This window comes from Peromyscus californicus, unplaced genomic scaffold (genome assembly GCF_007827085.1).
Source record: "Peromyscus californicus insignis strain IS unplaced genomic scaffold, ASM782708v3 Scaffold_12__1_contigs__length_115047231, whole genome shotgun sequence".
Taxonomy (NCBI): Eukaryota; Metazoa; Chordata; class Mammalia; order Rodentia; family Cricetidae; genus Peromyscus; species Peromyscus californicus.
In genome coordinates, this window is record NW_026294413.1 from 60,914,226 (window position 1) to 60,937,253 (window position 23,028).

The window sequence follows — 23,028 nt, forward strand, 5'->3', positions numbered from 1 at the left end:
ATGTGGACCCTCTAAGACTATATGTTAAATCCTTTTCTCTTCATAATTATCTCAGGTCTTTTGTTATAGTGATGGCCGAGTGATGGCCTAGTAGAAGGCGATGTTTCAGAACACCCTCAAGAAACAGTGAAGGATTGATTGGTCCACTGGGTAAGGGGAGGAGAGTCTCCTGTGTCTTGGGAATCCAGAGGTACCAGCTTGCTCTGAGATGCACTCTCCACCCTTCTCCATTGAGCTCTCAGTCCGATGCTGACCTGGATTGTCCTACACTCCTTGGCTTCCTAAGATGAGTTTAGTTAGAAGGGATTTCAAGGAGAGGAGAGCTTGAGAGCTTGCCAAGGGCTGGCTGGGACACTTATCACTCATCAGTCCTATCAGGGGACCTACTATTCATGATTTTCCTTATAGGCTCTGTGAGTTCTCTTTCTTCTTCCCTTTGGGTCAAGAGACATAAGCACTCAGCTTCTGAGTCCACCCTACCTTTGGGCTTTTCCCTTAACCAGATGTTTTGATCAGCTTTCCACTATATAACAGATACTGCAAGCTTATTTTGACCCACATCTTTAGACATCTCCAAGTGTGACCACTTGGCTCTATCATTTGGCAGTCAATAGCCCTGCATCTCTATGAATCATGTGGCACAGCAAAGCCACATGGCCAGCAAGCAAAAGAGAGGAAAAGGAGGAGGCTGGAGTACCATAACAGTTTTGATTGTCCTGTCCCTAGTAACCTAAAGGCCCTTCACAGAGTAGGATCCACCTCTTTAAGGCTTCACCATATCCCAATGGTGCTGAGGTGAATACCAAGCCTTTAACACAAGGGCCTTGAGTGAGATCCAGATCTAAACTATAGTGCCTGCCTGAGATCAGTCCCTAATAAACTCCACTAACTTACCCTAATGCTGTACAATTCATCTTACTTCCTGTTGGGACACTGAGGACACCTTTTACACACGGCAAGCCATTGCATGGATCGTTAAATGCTGACCCGGCATATAACTCTAAGCACCAAGGTTGTTCTGGTTTTGAGATAAAGTTCACTGTATAGTCCAAACTGGCCTCTAACTCACAATAGTCCTGCTGTAGACTTCAAATGCTACACTGGATACCATCATGCCTAACAACCAGGGCTATTCTATCACCAACCAACAGCTTTTGTGTATTGGAATCTATAGCAAAATGTTATTTCAACTATAATTCTTTCTAGTCTTCAAACTCCTGCCCAGACTGACGAAGTAGAGACCTTTTTAATCAAAGTAAACTTCTTAATGCTGATCCCACACTTTTTGATAGAGATGCTAATCCCTGCACAGAGAAAGCTTTACTCCTACACAAAAAAGAAGGCATCTCTGAGACTTGATTCTCTTAAGATGCTTCTACAGAAGTCTTCTGGGCGTTGCTGTCTCTCTGCTGCCAAGGGTTTAATCAGCAGAAGTTTTTGTAACTGTCACCTGGAATTGGCCTTGTCCCCAGAACATTTCTGGAGCCAGACTGGTCATCGTAATGTTCACTGATTTCACACTGACTATAACTTCTGTTCCTACGCTGAGGTGAGAAACTCAGTCTCTGGGACTGGGAATGTGCCTTGGATTGCATAGCCATATTCTCATTTCTTACTGTTGGAAGTTCCTGTTCTGAGCATTCCACTTGCTTAAAGCATAAGAATTGCTTTACTCTCCCAAAGCCAATAGATTCCCTGGTCTTGAATGTTGAGTCTACTTAGTTGCCTCCATCGTGGTCTGACTTTTTGGTTTGTATCTGCCATGTACACTTGCATCCTTGTGTGCCCATCCTTACAGTCACAGATCAACAGTGCTCCGATTCTTTCTTAATCAACTAATCCACAGAGTTGTCTCCATTCTTCACTGTTCAGCTTGACTGAACACAGTATGGCTCATTTCCTTGCCACAGAAGCTTCACAGGGGATTAGTGGAATGGAACACATTTTCCAACACTATGGTATGTGTTTCACAATACTGTGAGAATGTGGATTCCCTATACATCGATTTACTTAGAGAGTTAGTCCCTGGGTTTACAATGTAGCAATAAAGGCTGAAGGATATTAGACAACTTTCCCTAGTTTCTAAGGAACAAAAGTAGAAAAGTATACATCCTTGTGGGGAAATTATCATATCAACACAAAGAGGAATGTTGGGTAAGTTCAGGAAATTATGAATGAAAAACCAACTACTACTGGCTGAAGAGGTTATAGATTAGGAGAAGGGCCATCAAAAATTGACAAAGTTCTTATGGTTGACTGGCATGACTAGTGTCACTGGGAACCAACTGTGTGTGTGTGTGTGTGAGAGAGAGAGAGAGAGAGACAGAGACAGAGAGAGAGAGACAGAGAGAGACAGAGACAGAGAAAGAGGCAGAGAAAGAGGCAGAGAGAGAAAGAGACACAAATACACACACACACACAGACAGACAGATAGACAGAGACACACACACAGGGTTTTAGAAGAAATTGATACATGGAATAATGGGGTGGGGTGGTCAAATGTGAAAGCAGAGAGGTAACAGGCCAGCAATCTGGAGCACAATTCTTTCTTTCTGAGGAGTTACCATCCTGCTCTTATATTGTACCAAGAACACAAGCCAGGTCCTTACCCAAGCTAGGAAATGAGCTCTATACTATGGTATGTCTCTAATCCAGCTTTTCTCTGAGGGTCCTATTCAACTGACTGGATAATACTCCTGCACATTGTGGAGGGTAATCTGCTTTACACAAAGTCTACTGACTTCATGTAATGTTGTCTAAAAAAAAAAATAATTTCATTGAGTAACAGTCAGTACCGTAGTCAACTCAATTTGACTCATAAATTAATGCTCACATCTAGGAAAAAAGGAGGCTGCTAACTGGGGTAGGAAATGAACTCTAGGTGAATGTTCTGTGCTGTGGGATGTTCTGTATGGCAAATGTGTTGCTAATTAGTCAATAAATAAAACACTGATTGGCCATTGGCTAGGCAGGAAGTGTAGGCGGGGCAAAGAGGAGAATAAAGCTGGGAAGTAGAAGGCTGAGTCAGAGAGACACTGCCAGCCGCCATGATGAGAAACAGCATGTGAAGATGCCGGTAAGCCACGAGCCATGTGGCAAGGTATAGATTAATAGAAATGGATTAATTTAAGCTGTAAGAACAGTTAGCAAGAAGCCTGCCACGGCCATACAGTTTGAAACCAATATAAGTCTCTGTGTTTACTTGGTCGGGTCTGAGAGGCTGTGGGACTGGCAGGTGAGAGAGATTTGTCCTGACTGTGGGCCAGGCAGGAAAACTCAAGCTACAGTTCTGGTATTGTTAGATTTCATAGTGTGAGGACAACATATGGGGCATAGCAGGCAGACAATTTACAGTCTACAGTTCTATTTATTTGTAGGTTTATTGAAGGTTGTTAGGTCACTCAGCTGCAATATTTAGGAGATGTTGGGTATTTTTGTTTGTTTGTTTGGTTTTGTTTCTTTTGCTAGTAGTGATATGACATACAGATGCTCCTCCCCTTAGGATGCGTTACATCCCAGCAAACTTCTCTTAAGTTGAAAAATGTGTGAGCACAAAATACATTTAACTCACTCAGCCTACTTGACATCATAGTTTGCAATAGCTTATTGGAGATGTATGCAAACCACTTACTTTGCCCACCACAGAGCAAAAGTAATCCGACATGAAGCCTAGTCTGTGCTGAAGTACTATGACCACAGAGTTTGGTACTGTACATTGCTAGCTTGAAAAATGTTCAAAGATCAAAGTGTGACACCTGGATTCTCATCAGCATGTGTTGCTTTGGCACCGTTGACAAATCTTTTGCAGAGTTGCAAAAGACAGGGCAAGGATGAGCAACACAAATCTATTGTCATGCAGACATGACAAAATAAAGCCCATCATTTACTATGTATCAGGTATTACCCCAGCTTTCAGGTACATTATCTTCTTGAATATTCTTTTTTTTTTTTTTTTTTTTTTTTTTTGGTTTTTCGAGACAGGGTTTCTCTGTGTAGCTTTGCGCCTTTCCTGGATCTCGCGCTGTAGACCAGGCTGGCCTCGAACTCACAGAGATCCGCCTGGCTCTGCCTCCCGAGTGCTGGGATTAAAGGCGTGTGCCACCACCGCCCGGCTTCTTGAATATTCTTAACCATCCTGCACATAGATACTTCTTGATCAATGGGGCCCTGTGACCTCCTCTACCCCTCCCAAAGAACTTGTCCAAGATCTCATAACTAGTTAGCAGAGGAGAGAGGATGCAAACACAAGTCTGATTCCAACCTAAGCCACCAATAACAAAGCTGGCAGCAGTAGATCTCAGAGGGGGTAGACTCTAATAACACTGTAACATTGAAATAAATTAGTAGCAAATCACATATCCTGGAGCCAGAGACAATGATCACTGTCACAGTTTTAATCTGGATACACATCATAGCAAGAGAAAAACTACGGATGTTCAGAGAAAATAGAGCAGTCTGCCTTAGGAGCTGCTTTCAGACAATTCAGAGGCAAATCTGGATTTGTTCAAGAAATGCTTATTGAGGCAAATGTACAAAGTGGGGCTCAGTGATCCTGCAGTGGACAAAGCAGACTGACCTCATCACGCTTTCTGTAGAGAGACAAAAGCAGACAGAACATATGTAAATTGCAGCTTATGTCAATGACAGGTATTGTGAACAAGAATAAAGCAAGGAAGAGAAATAAAGAACATTTAGAGGCAGTCAGGGGAGCCCTTGCAGAGAAGCCATGAATTGAGGACCTCCGGGAGGAAAAAAAGCCAGCCTTGCAAATGTCTGGAGGTGGGTACATTTTAGCTTTTAGCTTTCATACTTGTACACAGTGTACTGTGATCCTCCTCACCCCCTGTTACCTTCTCTTACACCCCAGCTCCTGGAGACCACCCTTCTTCTTCACAACTAGTCTTCTCTTTCTTTCCTGTCATGTACATACACAAGAGCTCCTTTCTAGGTTGTTGTTGGTTTTTTTGAGACAAGGTTTCTCTCTGTAGCCCTGGCTATCCTGGAACTCCCTCTGCAGACCAGGTTGTCCTCCAACTCACAGAGATCCTCCTACCTCTGCCTCCCAAGTGCTGGGATTAAAGGTGTGTGCCATCACCACCTGGCTTATGTGAGCTCCTTTTAAAGTTTCATTTTATTTTTTTTAATAATGTGTGCATGTGTATGTATTTATGTGTGCCTGTGGAGGCCAGAGACATCAGATTTCCTGGAATCTACAGAATTGCAGGCATTTGTGTGATGCCCAACATGGGTGTTGTGAACCCAGCTCAGGTCCTCTGGAAGGGTAGTACATACTCTGAACCATTGAACTGTCTCTCTCTTGCCCTACTTATTAATTTGTTGATAATTTCATACAATGCATTTGGATCGTATTTACCTCCACTCCTTCTAGTTCATCCCAAATCCACTCCTCGTATCTTTACCTAGTCTAACTTCGTGTTTTTCTCATTTAAAAAAAAAATTACTCAGTGACTTCAATTTGAGCCACCCACTGAAGTACAGTTGCCTAACTGGGAATCATATCCCTAAAGAAAACTGGCTCCTTCTTCCAGAGGCCATCAACTGTCCACAGATCCATGGGGATTTGGGCCAGTGAACCTTCCCTCGCTCTGTGCTAGAATGTTAACTGGCTTGATTTTTCAGGTCTCCTGCAGGCAACCACAGCTTCTGTGAATGCAAGGATGCAGTGGCCATACCTTGTTCAGAAGACAGTTTTTTCTTGGGTCTTCCCTGATTTCTGGCTCCTTTTTTCTACCTCCTCTTCTGTGATGGTCCCTGAGTCTTGGGGGAAGGCAGTGTGATAGAAATGTTCTGTCTGCGGCTGAACACTCTACTGACATTGATTCTCTTCACTTTGACGAACTGTGAGTTTCAGCACTAATAACTGTACACTGCACACAGACACTTCTCTGATGAGGACTGAGAACTGCACGGATCTATGGGTAGAGGGATATGACTTTACAAGGCAGTTTGATACTATGTCCATTTACAGAATAATAGTACTAGGCTGATATCTGGGACCTGTGAGCTCTCCAACTTGGCCAGATGTACAGTACCAGGCATGTGTTTCTTCCTGTGGCACGAGCCTTAAATCCATAACTTTCATGCCACGATTGCATCACCGTATGTATCTTATCTGGCTGATCATTGTTGCAGTTCACAAGGTTCACACCTGGGACAGACTCTTGATGATTTCCCTAACCCCAGCAACCTGCATAGTACTTCCCAGTACTATAAAAGCTAGTCATCAGAGATGACGCTTTCTGCTCAGTACCAACTTGGTTTCTCCATGTTCTATGACCGATGTATGTCGTGTCTTCAGCAATAAGGTCTTACTATCAAGTCTGATGGGCAACCAAAAGCAAAGGCAATAGCCTGCATTGTTGGGGGGTGTCTCCAGGACACCTCTGATATAAAATTCAAGGAAAAGTATCCCACAGAGGAAAATGGGCTTTTGATTTGGCAACCTATGGGTTCTTGGATGAGCATAATCCCCTATGGAGGGTAACTCCAATTAGACTCTTTTGTATGTATATATGTGTATATTCTCTTTACTGATGAATAAAATCTAATAGTAGGCTTCCTATTTCTCTAGCTCATACAAACTTTCTGTCCCCTCTTCCAGGATGTTGGGTGCAGGAGTTGTGCTGTGGATGCTATCAACTGGGACTAGGTACTCCATGGTTGCTTGTTCTCTGTATTTTGGTCACTTGTGGATTTCTGTGATGGTCTCTGTCTGCTGCAAAGAGAAGCTTCTTTGGGGAGGTTTAAGAACTACACCTCTCAGGCAAAGTGGCTAGTGAACAAAGATGGTTTGCAGGCTGTGGATCTGGAGCAAGGTTTAAGGGTGTAGAGATCCATTTTTCTTTATAGCTGAATAAAGTTCCATTGTATAGAAGCACCATATATTCATTATCCATTCATCAACTGATGAAAATAGGCTATTTCCATGCCTTAACTACCGTGAACAGCACAGCTATAAACATGGATAACCACATGTTTCTGTAATAGGAAACAGAGTTCTTTGGTTATACATACAGGAATAGACTAGAAGGATCACACGGGAGATCTATTTCTAGTTTTCTGAGGAAGCTCCACACTGTAGTAGAATATTTTAAGGTGTGTTACTTCTGTTTATGTTGCATTTGTTTAATTCTGTGAAGCTGTGTTACTGTGCCTGTTGGACTAATAAAGAGCTGGCCAATAGCAAAGCAGGAGAAAGGATAGGTGGGGCTGGCAGGCAGAGAGAATATATAGAAGGAGAAATCTGGAAGAAAAGGATTGGAGATCTAGGATGAAGTAGCCAGAGAAGGAGGAAGACTCTAGGGGCCAGCCACCCAGCTACACAACAGCAAGCCACGGAGTAAGAGTAAGATTTACAGAAGAGAATGGGAAAAACCCAGAGGCAAAAGGTAGATGTGATAAGTTAAGGAAAGCTGGCTAGAAACTAAGCCAAGCTAAGGCCAGGCATTCGTAATTAAGAATAAGTCTCTGTGTGTGATTTATTTGGGAGCTGGGTGGCGGGCCCTCCAAAAAAGACCAAAGACCAATGTACCAACACCACCACACTGGTTTCCATAGTGGCTATACCAATCTGCAATTGCACTAACAGTGCATTAGACTTCCCTTTCCCCATCCATGCCAGCATTTATAGTCTTTTGTTTTCTTGGCTATTCTGACTGAAGTAAGATGAACTCTCAAAGTATTTTAATTTGTATTTCCCTGAGGGATAGAGATTGTGAACTTTAAAAATATTTTTTAGCTATTTGTATTTCTTCTGAGAACTCTCCTTAGTTCCACAACTCATTTTTTGAATTTGGTTGTTTTCTTGGTGTTCAGTCTTTGAGTTCCTTGTGTATTCTGGACACTATTCCTCTGTCAGATGTATACTTGGTGAAGCGTTTTTCCTCATTCTGTAGACAGCCTCTTCAACTGACTAAAAGTTTCTTTTGCAGTACTAATTTCATGAAGTCCCACTTTGTTGATTGCTGGTCTTGTTTCCTGTGCCACTAGAGTTCTGTTTAGAAAGTCCTTATTTGAGCCTATATCCTGAAATTTACTTCCTACTCTTCCTTCTAGAAGGTTTAGAATTTCAGCTTTAGCATTGAGATCTTTGACCCATTTGCAATTGATTTGAGTATAGTGTGAGAAAGAAGGATCATGTTTCATTCTTCTACATGTAGATATACTTTTTCCCCAGTACCATTTGTTAAAGATGCTGTCAGGTCTCCAATATGTGTTTAGTATTTGTGTCAAAAATCAGGTGGCTGTAGATGCAAGGACTTAGAGTCCTAGATTCTATTCCACAGATCACTGTGTCTGTCTTTGTACCAGTGCCATGCTGTTTTGACTACTACGGCTCTACAGTAGAACTTGAAATCAAGTATAATGGTGCCTCCAGCAATATTTTTGTTGTTCTACGTTATTTTGACTAGCTTAGGTCTTTTGCGATTCCATAATTATTTTAAGATAGTTTTTTCAATTTCTGTGAAGCTTTGCATTGGAATGTTGATGGAAATTGCATTGAATCTGTAGATTGCTTTTTTGGCAGGAAGATCACTTTCACGAATTAATCGTACCAATCCATGTGCATGGGCAGTCTTTCCATCTTCTGCTGTTGTCTTTAATGTCTTTTGTCAGTGGTTTAAAGTTTTCATTGTATAGGTATTTCAATTCCCTGGTTAGGTTTCTTCCAAGGATTTTGTTGTTGTTTCTGGCTATTGTGAATGAGATGCATTCTCTGATTCCTTTCTTAGTCCGTTTTGGATATATAGGAAGGCTACTGATTTGGGTATTATTTTGTAACTGACATGTTGCTGAAAGTGTTTAGCTTGAAGAGTTCCCTGGTAGAGTCTTCCGGGTCTCTCATTTACAGAATCAGGTAATATGCAAACACAAGTACTTTGCCTCCCTCCTTTCTTATGTGTACTCCTTCTGTTTTCTTCTCCTGTCTTACTGCTCTAAGCAGGACTTTAAGTCTACTGACACCGCTCTATTGTGACAGTGAAAGTGAACATCCTTGTCTTGCTCCTGATCTTAGTGGGAATGCCTCAGAGTTGTTGTTTTATTTTCCATTTGATATGATAGTGGCTATTGGTTTGTCAGAGATGTTGAAATATGTTCCCTTCATCCTTAGTCTCTACAAGATTTTTTTTAAAAATCATGTTGGATTCTATCAAAGTCTTTTTCCTTTCAACTGAAATAAGCAAGTGATTTCTGCCTTTGAGTCTGTTTTATGTGATGAATTATATTTATTGATTTACCTATGTTGAATCATAACTCCATGCATGGAATGGCATTAACTTGATCATGGTGAATGAGCCTTTGGGTGTGTTCTTGAATACTATTTCCAAGTATTTTATTGAGAATTTGTGTCTGTCTACAGATACAGAGAGATTGGCTTATAATTCTCTCTCTCTCTCTCTCTCTCTCTCTCTCTCTCTCTCTCTCTCTCTCTCTCTGTTGTTGCTAGATCTTTTTTTCTCCTATTTCAATAATTTCTGTCCTGATCTTCATTATTTTTCTCCATCTAGTACTTTTGAGATTTGTTTGTTTTTGTTTATCCAGTGCCTTAAGAATCATTGTGAGCTTATTAAGTTCCCTCTGACATTCAAGTAAGCACTTAGAGCTATGAACTTCCCTCTTAGGACTGCACTGTATCTCATAGATTTGGATATGTTGTGTTCTGATTATCATTTAATTCCAGAAACTTTTAAGTTTTCCTTCTTGATTTCGGCAATGATCTGCTAGTCATCATTCAGTAACTGTTTAATTTCAATGAATTTGTATTTGCTTTGGTTTTCTTGCTATTGATTGCCAGCTTTATCTCATGTGGTCAGATAGAGAATGTTGTTTCATTTTTCTCTATGTGTTGAGACTTGCTTTGTTTCCTAATATGTGATATATTTTAGGAAGATTTCATGGGGTGTTGTGAGGAGTGTATTGTTTGGTATTTGGGTAGATTGTCTTTTTTAATGTGTATATCTTGTGAAGGCAGTCACTGCTGCTGTGTGCTTTTGATTATAATGCCATGCCATATCCAGAAGACCACATTGTATAGCACTCCTCATCCTCTGCTTCTAGTTTCTCTCCTCCCTCTTCGGTGATGTTCCCTGAGCCTCCAAGTGGGTGATATAGATGTCCACTTAGGGCTTCACACTCAGCAGTCTCTTATTCTCAGCATTTTTTTTTTTTTGGTTTTTTGAGACAGGGTTTCTCTGTGTAGCTTTGCGCCTTTTCCTGGATCTCGCTCTGTAGACCAGGCTGGCCTCGAACTCACAAAGATCCACCTGCCTCTGCCTCCCGAGTGCTGGGATTAAAGGCGTGCGCCACCACCGCCCGGCCTTATTCTCAGCATTTTGATCAGTTAGTTACCAGTTTTGGATTTGACCAATGTCCACTGTCAAAAGAGGCTTCCCTAAGACTGGGAGCTGCACCAGTCTGTGGGGCATAAACAAAAATATTTAGGGTAGTTAGACTACATGTCCGTTTAGCAAAACATCAACAGTAGATTCCTCCCTAGACCTTGTGACCTCTCTAGACACAAGCTTTCATCAGGTGTCTCTGTTCCTTTTCTATTGCTCTTACAAAACACCACAACCAAGGCAACTTATAAGAGAAATCATTTGATTGGGCTTCCGGTTTCAGAGGGTCAGAGTCCATGATAGTGGAGCAAAGGCATGGCAGCAGGAACAGCTGAGAGCTCACATCTTGATCCAAATGTAAGAGGCAGAGAGCAGAATACTAGGGATGGTGAGAGTCTTTAGAAACCTCCAAACCTGTCCCCAATGACACACTACTGCAACAAGGCCACACCTCATAATTCTTCCCAAATAGTTCCACCCACTGGGGACCAAGTATTCACCATATTAGTTTATAGGAGTCATTCTCATTCAAATTACTATACCAGGATTACAGGACCAGGTATAGATTGCCTCCCATGGAGTATGATCCAATCAAGAAGTGGTTGGTTACTCCTGGAACAGTCAAGCCGCTATTACTTAGCTGATAGCTTGTTGAGAGCATTGATGACTTTCTCTCCAATAACATGAATAGCATCTTCTGATGCAGAGAGGAAGCTTCCTATTGGAAGATTTTGTGCAAAGTTGTTGTGAGGTGACTTCTGCTTTTAAAGCATCATTTTGGATGCAGAGTTCATAAGAGTGTGAAGTAGGATAAAGGTGAGAAAGCCTAGAGACCAGGAAGAAGATTACAATAGCAATCCAGAAAGAGCTGATGGTGCCCAGAAAGAGGAAGCGAAGTCATGCTCTCCATGTGTTTTAAAACTAGCAGATCAGATATGTGGATATCTGGATGTGAGATATAAGAAAAGAATGAGTGAGTTTTGGAGTAGACCAGCAGAAAGCTATTTGGAGCACAAAGGAGAGAACAATGATGGAGACAGAGCTCGAGAAACACTCACAGTAGTGCCAACCATGCAAGACAACTTTCGGGTCTCCAAAGAAAGATGAGTGGTGAACTTGGGGAAGCGTGGATTGTGAGAAGACAACAGAGCATATAAACCTTTAATAGTGCAAACGGTTGAGAGCATAGGAAGCGGAAGCAGCAGTGACTGAGGAACAAGACAGATCGTTTTTTGTGCTTTGTGATAGTCTTTGGAAGAGAATGAATCAATATAATCCAGTACTGTTGTTTTGGAAAGCCCAATGGTGATATTATTATCTATTCCTATTTATGACGGAAGCATTTGCCACTGACTGACTCATCATATTAATATACCTGACAGTTGACAGAACTTTAATTTGGGATATCAGAATGATCACTTATATTCTTCTACCATCTTAGTGCTCTTGTGTCAGGCTGCTTACTCTGTACTTATGAATAATGTGTGACTCACCCATGATGAGCAAGTCTATTCTTCCCATGGAGAGTAACCTCACTTTTGTTTGGGTTGTTATTTTTTTTAATGTATAAAACTCTAGAATTAATTTCCTGTTCACTTTTGTGCTTACAAATCCTTAAAAGGAGTAAAAGCTAACATCATTGGACTTTTCTTTACATGCTCGAAGGCTATGTGAAAATGAGTGACATAAGCAAGGTCCCCTGCACATAACAGCAAGGCCTAGATTCAGTTGCAGAGTGTGAGAGAGGTCTTCTCTGTCTCAGTTCCCATTAAACTGTTCAGAATTTTCCATGTGTACACCCCAGGCTCAGGGAAGTGTCCCACAAATGCCCTCCACCTTGACTGATTTGGATCTGAGTTTTCCTCCTAATCCCAGATCGTCAATGAATTCCCCACAGCTGCATCTCATCAGCTACAATCAGCTGTGTGGTTCTATTTCCGCCTCCTTTGCTTCACCTCACCCAGGAAGAGCCTCCTTCTGCCCCTGTTATAGACTACCTGAATTCTCTTCTGGTAGACTATTCATCCCACCCCTCGGTCCTTTCCTGTCGCTTTGTCAGAACACACTAAGAACAATGTACATTATGATTGCCAACCTCCAAGATTCTTCTAGCACACAATAGATTCCAGCCTTAAGATTTTTAAATTTAGAAGCTTTTTCAAAAAACGTGTTTGTACATTTTCTTACCTATACTCATTAGCATAGGAAGAACTTGCATGAATTTGTAGTTGCAATAGCCAACCCTGGGGGCATAGCATATGCCAAGCACTGTTTTATATTGTATTTACTACTTGCAGCAATCTTTCCATGTTCAAGTGTTGCTGTCATGTTCATCTTATAGATGGGACAACTGAATTTCAGACACACAGCCAGAAACGAACTTCAAGTCAAGCTGTCTAGCTCCATAGCCCACGCGGAGTGCCCTACACTCCCCTGCTTCTGTGGTTGCTCAAAATGAGAATTTCACTGATTTTGTTGCGTAGGTTCCTTGGTTTTCTTCAAGGTGACAGTATCACTGGCATGAGGATGGGATAAGTCATAGTTGTGTGGGACAGTGGGTCCCACAGCTTGTAGAGGTGTTTGTACTTGGTGACTGTCCCTGAGTGTGAAGCTCAGTCCTTATTGCCCTTTACCATTGAGACACAGGAAATGCTAATTCACTTCTTGACATGTCTCCCAGCTGAATGTCTCCAGGTGAGAACCAAGGGAGAAGTTTGCATCAAGAAGGAAAAAAAAAAAAGAATGTAAAAATACGCGCATCATCTGTCAATCTATCCATCCACTTACTCGGCTTTCTCAACGTTTTGTACATTTTAAATAAATTTATAACTTTTACAAATGTTTCAACTTTAAAGCACATCAATGACATTCAGTAGTTTTCAGGTGTGCCTGGGATGCTCTTTCTCATGTGTGAGGCTAAATGATCTTGGATAGTCTAATGCTCACTATAAAGAATACAAACTCTACTGTTTACCAAGAGCCCAGCAGATTTTCTTTTTTTATAGTGCAAAGGTAAACTTGGATCCAGCCTGTGCCAATCCTCAAAGTCATAATCTGAAAGTCATGAGGTTTTTCCTGTTTATTTTTGGCTCTCATACTTGAGAACATTACACAAATGCCCATCGTCCTTTCTCAAGGAGACCGAATAGACCAAGAATGAATCCTCCCATCATGCTTTCTAGACTGAGCTAGCCCCCTTCAGTAGACTGTAGACTTGAAGCTGAATCTCCAAGGTCATCACAGAACGCTATCACCTCATGAGGCCGAAATGTGGGCTTCCATAGCTCTATTTTAAGTGACTGCTCCCTCAAGAGCTCTGCAGCTACACAGGGAGCTCGCACTAGAAGGGATGCAGTCACTCAGGGAGGAAAAATGGGCAATTACAAGACATATCCTGAAATAGAAACATCTAGAAACTGTTCTCCTGTTTTGTTCACTTATTAAAAGAGTCTGCCAGTCTTAAACGTCCAGATAATTTTACAATGTCTTAGGAGTTATCAGTACCGAGGTAACAGTAGGCTCTGTCCTCTACTGCCTGTAATAACACATCTGTTCTACAGTGTCCTGCCAGAGCTGGGATAATACAGCAGATGAGGTCCCTTGATGTCCCCAAGTACTTCAAATTTAGGTCTCTTATTATTAGAACAATTTAAGGGCATAGAGATTTTTTTTTAAAAAGCATTTCCCTTTGAGTGCCACACACCTCGCAGCATAACAAAATGTTTGAAATACACATTACAAATCAGACAGTGGAAAGTAACTCACACAAAAAATGTTTTAATAGTTTCTTAAGAATTGACTAGTTGAAATTGTTTGTGATACAGTTTTAGAGCTGAGAAAATAAGGTAAGACCTGTTTTAGAAAGGGACTACCCGTATTGTATGTACGCATTATTGTTTCAATTTTGCATTGCCCACCCCCAGGCTACACATTTTACCTATCCTTTCCTTGGGTAATGGTTAAGGATGACTAAGCAAAATGGCATTACTAGCACTTTCCAGGCCCTTTGTGAGAAGAAATACGGCAGGAATGTGCAGCTAGATTTGTGGTGGCTTCCTGCCAGGGGGAGTTTGTCTAGTCTGATCTGTGGAAAGAAGAAAACCATTGGATCTGAGTACATACAAGGTCTCCTTTTTGTCATTGTTGCTGGTTTTGGTTTTTGTTTTTTGTTTTTTTTTTCAAGGCAGGGTCTCTCTGTGTAGCCTGGAACTCACTCTGTAGACCAGACTAGCCTCAAACTCAGAGATCCACCTGCCTCTGCCTCTCAAGTGCTGGGATTAAAGGTGTGTGCCACCACACCTGGATAGGTTTCATATTCATTATGAAAGTGAAAATGGTATTCTTTAAAGCATAAAAGATTCTTGCAGAATGCCTTAGAAGAAAATTGAAAAGCGGTTTAGCTTATTTTTTTTTTATCTGCAAAAAGATTGAATATTTAAAGGGAGATGATGAGTAACAGCAAAGAATGAAATGTTTGGCCCAGGGGTGGTGGCGTACGTCTTTAATCCCAATACTTGGGAAGCAAGGGCAGGTGAATCTCTGTGAGTTTGGGGCCAGCCTGGTCCTACATAGTGAGTTCCAGGGCAGCCTTGGCTATATAATGAAATACTGTCTTTGAAAAAAAAAGTGAAATATTCAGGGAAAAGCTCAGTGTGTGTGTGTGTGTATGTGTGTGTGTGCCTGCCGCGCGTGCATGTGTGTATTGCAAAGTGAAGGTACTACCCTCGAAAGTATAGATGAACTAGGGCAGGTTTGTGAAATAATTCATATGATCTAGCCATTGGCTAAATCAACAAGTGTCTGTGCAGATATTATAACAACAATCTAGTCAGTACTGGAATTAAGAATTAACCAAGTGCTCCTCTTAAGTGGTTTTCCGATCAGGTCTTGAGTGAGAAGAGTTCAGTTGACAAGGAGGATGCTGAGGATGGCAAGTGAGGATGCGGGGTGAGGATGATGCAGAAAGGACAGGTGCACATTTCAGGGAGGTTGTGGAAGATGCACAGTCCTTAGAAGCTACCACTCCGTCACACTTAGTGAGATGAGCGCACTTCTATTCATTTGCATGTGTTGGTCGGAAGGAGAAATGTTCCTCCTAGGCAGACATATTTGAACACTCAGTCCCCAGTGGGTGATCCTGTTTGTGGGGGTGATGGAACCTTTAGGAGATGGAGCCTTCCAGAGGAACTATGTCACTGGAGGTGGGCTTTGGGAGACTGTAACCTCACCCCATTCCCTGCTCACTCCCTACCTCCTGCTTCCTGTGTATGGATGAAAGTGTGATCAGTCAGCTCCTGCCTCCATGCCTTTCCCACCATGATAAACTCCATCCCTCTGGAACCATAATACAAAATAAACCTTTTTTCCCCCCTCAAATTGTTTTGGTCCTGGTATTTTATCACAGCATCAGAAAAAGTAACTACAAAAAAGCGGGGTTGCTGCTGTGAGGAACCTGACCGTGTTTTTCCTGAGGAATGTGCTTTGGAACTTTGGACTAGAAAAGCTGTTGAATGCTGTAAGCAGAGCTTAATAGGCCATCCTAGTTGGTGTCTATAAGGCAGTAGTGTTAAGGGTAAAGGAGGAGCCAGGCTTGGAGGCCTAGCTCATGATGTTTCAGAGGGAAACAAGACTCTTAGCAATTGGGCAAGAGGCCATTCATGTGCTATTTTAGCAGGAATACAGCTGCAGTCTGCCCATGTCCTGAGGCTTTTTGTGAGGGCCACAGTAATTCCTTTGGTTGAGGAAATGTCAAGGTTACTGAACACTGAGACTGAGGCACGGTCATTACTGATCACTCTTATTCAGATCTATGGTGAACAAAAGCAACCCATGAGGCAGATAGAAATGGAAAAATGTCCAGTTTGGAGAGGAAGAGAACACTAGCCAGATTAAGATCGCAGTAAATCATATGCAGAAAAAGAGGCTGTAATCATTAAAGAGATTAGCAGCATTAAAGGGGAGCTTCCTGTCCTGCCCTGAATAGAACAGGTTATAAGCAATAGAAAAGGTTCCCTGATGGCAAGCCTCCAACTTTTTAAAGCAACTGAAGCAAACAAAAGCTGTAACTGTGGTCCAAGGGGCCAGGGGCCAACCCAGGCTGGCGACCAACTTGGCAGTTTTGTCCCTGAAGTACTGGTTTTGGAGAGAAAGAGGACACAAGATGGAGGAGGACACATGCTCTTTCCCTGTGGTTTCAGAGAGCCACTGAGGCCTGGTAATGTGTGGCGGGGGAGATCCTGAGAAGTTACTGTGTGAAGCTCTGATAATGAAGGCTAAGTGTCAATAGAGACTCCAAGATGTTAGAGGTGCCAGAGCGTGAGACACGTGCCTAGGAGAGCTGCATAGAGCGGGTGGAACCGGTCTGACAGAGCTTATGTTGCTGGCAGAGAAGCTGGAGAGCCAGAGCTAGCTCAGCCCCTGGAAAGCGAAGCCCCAGACACCAACACATGGAGCTACAGAATTCAGGGTTTGCCCTGCTGGCTTTTCTTCAGTCATCTTTCCTCACTGCGGCCCATTGTTTCCTTTGGGAGCAGTCGTGTACGTCCTATGCCACTCTATGTTGGAAGTACGGAATTTGGTTTTTATTTTATTTTATTTTATTTTATAGGAAATCACAGTTAAAAAGATTGCCTTGAGTCTCAGAAGTTACTTGTGTACTTTTGAATATTGTTGAGATGGTTAAGACCATAGGGATTTTTTTTTCTCTTTTTTTTCGAGACAGGGTTTCTCTGTGTAGCTTTGCGCCTTTCCTGGATCTCGCTCTGTAGACCAGGCTGGCCTCGAACTCACAGAGATCCGCCTGCCTCTGCCTCCCGAGTGCTGGGATTAAAGGCGTGCGCCACCACCGCCCGGCTGGGAATTTTTTTTTTAACTACTTAAAAAAAATTTTTTTTTTTGAGACAGGGTTTCTCTGTGTACCCCTCCCTTGCTGTACTAGAACTCACTTTGTAGACCAGGTTGGTCTCGAACTCATAGATCCACCTCCCTCTGCCTCTCAAGTGTTGGACTTGAAGGTGTGTGCCACCACCGCCCAGCCAAAGACTTTCTTTTATTTGCATGTCTTTCCCGCTGAAGCTATCCCCATGCTGTAAGTTCCAGCTCCGTCACTTTCTTCTAGGATGACTCTTCCTTCTGTGCCACCTCTTCTTCTGGCTTTGGAACAGTTTATTCCTTCTCAGCGATGACCATCTCAGTGTCACAGGGGGAGCACATGCGTGCATTGATCCAGCCATGAGCTCTGTAAATTTGACAGCACATCTTAGGTGCGTTGTTCAGCTGGACGAAGGACTAGACAATCTACATCTAAACCCTGAAGTTCAGCATTACTCTTTCCATTTTTAAACATGTGCAGCAAAAAAAAAAAAAAAAAAAATCAGCACTTTGGGGGGCGAGCACCGACCCTGTGCCCATCCCCATGGTTTGGCCTGGTCATACCTACCAACTCCACTATTGTGCCACTGGAATGGCACACATTGCTTCTTTAAAGTCATGTCTCCCTGATACTTGGTGGCTTTTTGTACATGTATACCCAAATGGCCTGGTCAATTTTATAGGTGTTCCTGAAGTGAATATGAAGATTTGAACCTCTTGATTTGTATGATTTTGTTGGATTTTCTGGGTCAAAAGAAGAAGATCAAAGCATTCTCATAGGTCACTTCAGATTGCTTACAGGAAGAGGTACTATGGGGACCTTTGAAGCAGGACTAAATGGATTCTACATCATGAGATGGGCTTATTGTGGAGGCAAAGAGTGGGAAGTTGTGGTTTGAATGAGAAATGATTCCATAGCTCATGTACTTGAACACTTGGGCCCCAGTTGGTGGGCTGTTTGTGGAGCTATGGACCTTCAAGAACTGGAGCTTGGCTGGCGGACTTGTGTCAGTGGGGGTGGGCATTGAGGGCTTATAGTCTCCCCTCACTTCTTCCTTGCATGCATGGGTGTTTTCTCTCTCTCTCTCTCTCTCTCTCTGTCTTCTGTGTGTAGATGAAATGTGATCAGTCAGCTTCTGCTGCTGCCTTGATGTCTTTTCTGATCACTATCATACCTGCTTTGCCACAATGGACTCTGTCCCTCTTGAATCATGAGCCAACATAGACCCTTTCTTCCACAAGTTGCTTTGGTTATAGTATTGTATCACAGCAACATAAAAGTGGGAATAGAAAAAGATAATGCGTAGTACTACAAAAATTATGGAAGAAAATCATAGGAAACATAGGATATGAATGTGAAAGGAATACTGGAAAGCAGTCCTTACCTGGATTGTAAGGAATTTGTAGAAAAGTGGATAAAATCAAAGACGTGTATTTTATTTCAGTTATTTTAAATAGCTACCTAAATGAATTCTTCCTTATGAGTACACCTGACTTCAAAAGTGAGGGTGATAATGGTTAATGCTGATCCAGGTCCTCTGGGTCAGAAAAGGATGCATGCTGACTTACAGGGTGGCAGAGGGGTTGAGGGGTGGGGCTGAAAGAGCTGACACAAATTAATTAAAAACAATATTCTTCTTCCTGAGACAGGGTCTTGCTAGCTAGCCCAGGATGACCTCTAACTCTGAATCCTCCTGCCTCAGCCTCCTGAGTGTGGGGATTACAGGTGTGAACCACAATGCTTGGCTTAAATGAAACAATTTAAAGAAGGTCAAAGGTTATCTAAAAAAGGCTTGACTATAGATGATGGAGTAAATCTAGGTTAACAAAAACTAAGCATGAACAAGCTCAAAAGAAAAAAAAATATGTGACTTTCTAGGGGGACTGAGGTCTCTAAAATTGCAATTTGAATATATATAATTACATCCATGCAATTTGAATATACATGATTACACTCATTGGCTAATGAATCAAGTGTTTCCATCATTGTAGAGAAAAAAAAATGATAAACCTTATTCAAATGGAAAAATTTGGGATTGAACTTTGTAAACTGAAATCATCAATTATTCTTTCTTATTTATATTGACTAGGTTGTCTTGGGAAAGCAAATGTCAATCAAAATCACATCACATAGTTGGGAACACTAAAATTACAATGTATCTACCAGCAGCATCAGAGGCCCAAACTGCTGCAGGACATGCTAAGACATCAGCCACCTCCACCACACACTTTGGCAATCTGAGTCACAGCTCTGCAGCCCTTGAGGGGAACACAGCTTTTCTGAATGCATCCTTTCTGTGAGCTTTCCTTTATTGGGTTACTGACTACTCAGAATTAGAATAAAGATTAAGCATAATGATTTCTGTGTAGAAGGATTGCTTTCAATACCTAGAGTATTTTGCTACACACACACACACGCACACACACACATACACACACACTCCTTTTATACTGGGTTTACTTGAAAGATGATGGGTAAAGGTTTTACATTAACTAAGTTTTTGTCTGTTCATTTAACAGTATTTTCTCTGATTATATTCTAGGATGAAGAGATTAGGCCTTTTGTTTTATCCTAAGATTGACTCACATTTGTAACACTTATATGAGGCAGATGCTAGCTCTAGGTGTGTTTCACTATTTTTTTTTTTTTTTTTTTTTTTTGGTTTTTCGAGACAGGTTTTCTCTGTGTAGCTTTGCGCCTTTCCTGGAATTCACTCTGTAGACCAGGCTGACCTTGAACTCACAGAGATCCGCCTGGCTCTGCCTCCCAAGTGCTGGGATTAAAGGCGTGCGCCGCCGCCGCCGCCGCCGCCGCCGCCGCCGCCGCCGCCGCCGCCGCCGCCGCCACCACCACCACCACCCAGCCACTATTGATTTTTTTGAGTGCAGCGATCCAATCAGGGCCCCCAATGTGTTAGGAAGGCATTCTGCCACTGAGTTACATGCCTAACTCCAGGTGCTTAAAAATATCATGATCAGAATGTATTGTATGAACACAAATTCATTTAATAAAAAGATTTTTTATTTGCGTGTATAAGTGTGTGTCTGTGGGTGTGCACATGTGTGCGGATGCCCTTGGGGGCCAGAAAAGGGTACCAGGTCCCCTGGAGCTGGCTGTGAGTCACCTATCACAGGTGCTTGGAACTGAATTTGGGTTCTCTGGAAGAGCAGCAAGCGCTTTTAACACCGAGCCATCTTGCCAGTGATTTTTAGATCCATTAAATTGTTTTATTTCTGTAAAATAGTTCAAAGTGGTTACTTTTCTTATAAAATGCATATTTGTCCTTTCATTCATTTTATAAAATTAAGTACATTTTTGTAAAATTTCTGTCATTGTCACACTAGGCAGTAGCACATTACAAATTATTTCTTTTGACTCACAAAAATCCAGGGTCCCCACAGAGACAGTCTGTGAAGTTCAGGGTCTTTATTAAACAATATATAAATAACAGAAATAAATGTCACAAGCCAGAATATACCCTACTTAGGATAAAACACACAATTCGGTGACAATTAAAACAACAAATATTAGCAGTGGTGGCACATGCCTTTAATCCCAGCATTCGGGAGGCAGAGGCAGGCATGATCTCTGTGAGTTCAAGGCTAGCCTGGTCTACATAGTGAGTTCCAGGACAACCAGAGCTACATAATAAGTCCCTGTCTCAAAAAACGAAAACAAAAACCACAACTATTTTTCCAAATCATGAAACAGAAATAGGGCATTTGTACTGTACAAATTCAAGACAACACTCTTTCCCCATTCTTTGTTTTTGAAATAGGGCCTCACGTCTCCTATGCTGGGCTGCAGGCTACATCCTCTGTGTAGCGGAGGATGATCTTCACTTCTGGTCCCCCCACCTTGACCACCACATCTGGTTTCTGTGGTGCAGGGGAGCCAAACCAGGGCTTTGAGCATTCTAGGCAAGCATGGATAGTCTTACCTCCAACACCCTTTTACTGTTATCTAAATAAAAATAATAAAATGAAGTTTTAAAAAGTTCTGCACCAATAATTAAAAACCAACATTTTAAAAGCTTAGTAAAAATCTGTTTTCTTACTAAGTTATTTTATTACCATATTTGAATTTATTATCCATATGAAAAAATTTCATAATTATTAGAAAAGGAATCTTGGGTTGGTGAGATGGCTCAGTGAGTGTAGTCAGCTACACCCTGCTAAACCTGACAACCTTAATCTGTTCCCTGGGACCAACATGGTGGAAGGAGAGAACTGACTTGCAAGTATTCTTCTGACCTCTAAGTGCGCATGCCCTTTTCCCCCCATAATAAATACCAAATAAATGTAAAAAGAGAAGAAATCCAGAGATCCCGCCATTTGTTTAGTTCTCCAGCCACTATTCCGCACCTAGGGTGATCCAGGTATGGCACGTGATCCCTCTGCGACTTCAGTTAGTACCTGCCTGCTTCTTGCTCTCCCAGGCTCTTTGTCTTCCTCAGCCAAAAACTACCCTTCCCAGACTCCCTTGCAAGTGGAAGAAGCCATGCGACACAGCTGGCGCTCAGACCCAAGAAGAAATGAACAGGGGAAGGTCCAGAAACTTAATTCTAGGGAGGCAGCTTGACTGGCTTGCATCTTTTTATTCTTTCCATCACTTTTACCAAAGCAAACTTAGAGAACTAACTGGCTAACTGTGGACGGAGAAACCCACGTGGAGACTAGCTGAACAAGAAAGTAGAGGATTAATGCTCCTGATGACATCATGGAACAGAGTGGATGCATGGAGCGCTGACCGCTGGCCTCCCCTCTGACACACATTAGAAAAATAACCCGTTTTTCAGGTTTCTTGTTTATCAGTGAACTCTCAGCTGCTTCACCTGGGAGAAAATGTTGACCTTTGGTGTCTGGCAGTTGACAGGCAGGACAGGATAACTGATACATAGATACCAAAATAGCTTCTGATATGAATTCTTATGGCTTCCCAAACAAGCTAAAGAGCTTTATAAACATTCTTTTTATTTTATTTTTTTTTTGGTGTTTTCGAGACAGGGTTTCTCTGTGTGGTTTTGGTGCCTATCCTGGATCTCGCTCTGTAGACCAGGCTGGCCTCGAACTCACAGAGATCCACCTGGCTCTGCTTCCCAAGTGCTGGAATTAAAGGCATGCGCCACCACCGCCCGGCCACATTTTATTATTATTATTATTATTTCTTTAAAAAATTTTTTTAGATACCGTCTCATTGTGTATGTAGCCCTAGCTGGCCTAGAAGACCGGGCTAACCTTGAATTTAGCGATCCATCTGCTTCTGCCTTTCAAGTGCTGGGATTAAACATGTGCACCACACACCTATCCATTTCTCTCAATTTTATTTCAGTACATTTTAATTTTAGGCAAGTTTCTTTCAATCTAGTTAATCTTCAGTTCACTCATTTGTTTAGATTTTTCAAATTCATTTATTTCTTTTGGTTCTGGGGCTGGAACCTAGGGAACTGCATGTACTAAGCAAGTATTCTGACACCAAATCCCACTTCTAGCCCTAAATCATCTTTGGTATTCTAGATAATTCCTAAGATACTTTATAGAGATTATTAAGATATTATATACATTGGCATATAGTAAAACAACAACAGTGATGATGACCTGGCCCTCAAATGTTTAATTCCCGATGACTTAGGAATATTTGTGACCCACAAGTATCCATGAGACAGGTTATTACGTAAGAACATCAGAGCTCCCAAGACTTAGAACGACATTCTAAGCAGACAGTTTCACATCAAAGGGACGGAGTCACAGGAGGATGTGAGCTCCAGTTTTTCATTTTGCTTTTTGAGACAGGTTG

General features: G+C 41.9%; 1 long non-coding RNA gene across 1 annotated transcript in view; it reads right to left on the bottom strand.

The window, feature by feature from the left end:
• Positions 1-4,381: 4,381 nt before the first annotated feature.
• The window catches only part of LOC128107286 (uncharacterized), a 33,078-nt gene continuing 14,431 nt past the window's right edge, over positions 4,382-23,028 (bottom strand). Inside the window, exons 2-3 of the long non-coding RNA XR_008217033.1 lie at positions 17,404-17,598; positions 4,382-4,585 (exon numbers count right to left, since the gene is read on the bottom strand). This is a non-coding gene — a long non-coding RNA (uncharacterized LOC128107286). The remainder of the gene's footprint in view (positions 4,586-17,403; positions 17,599-23,028) is intronic.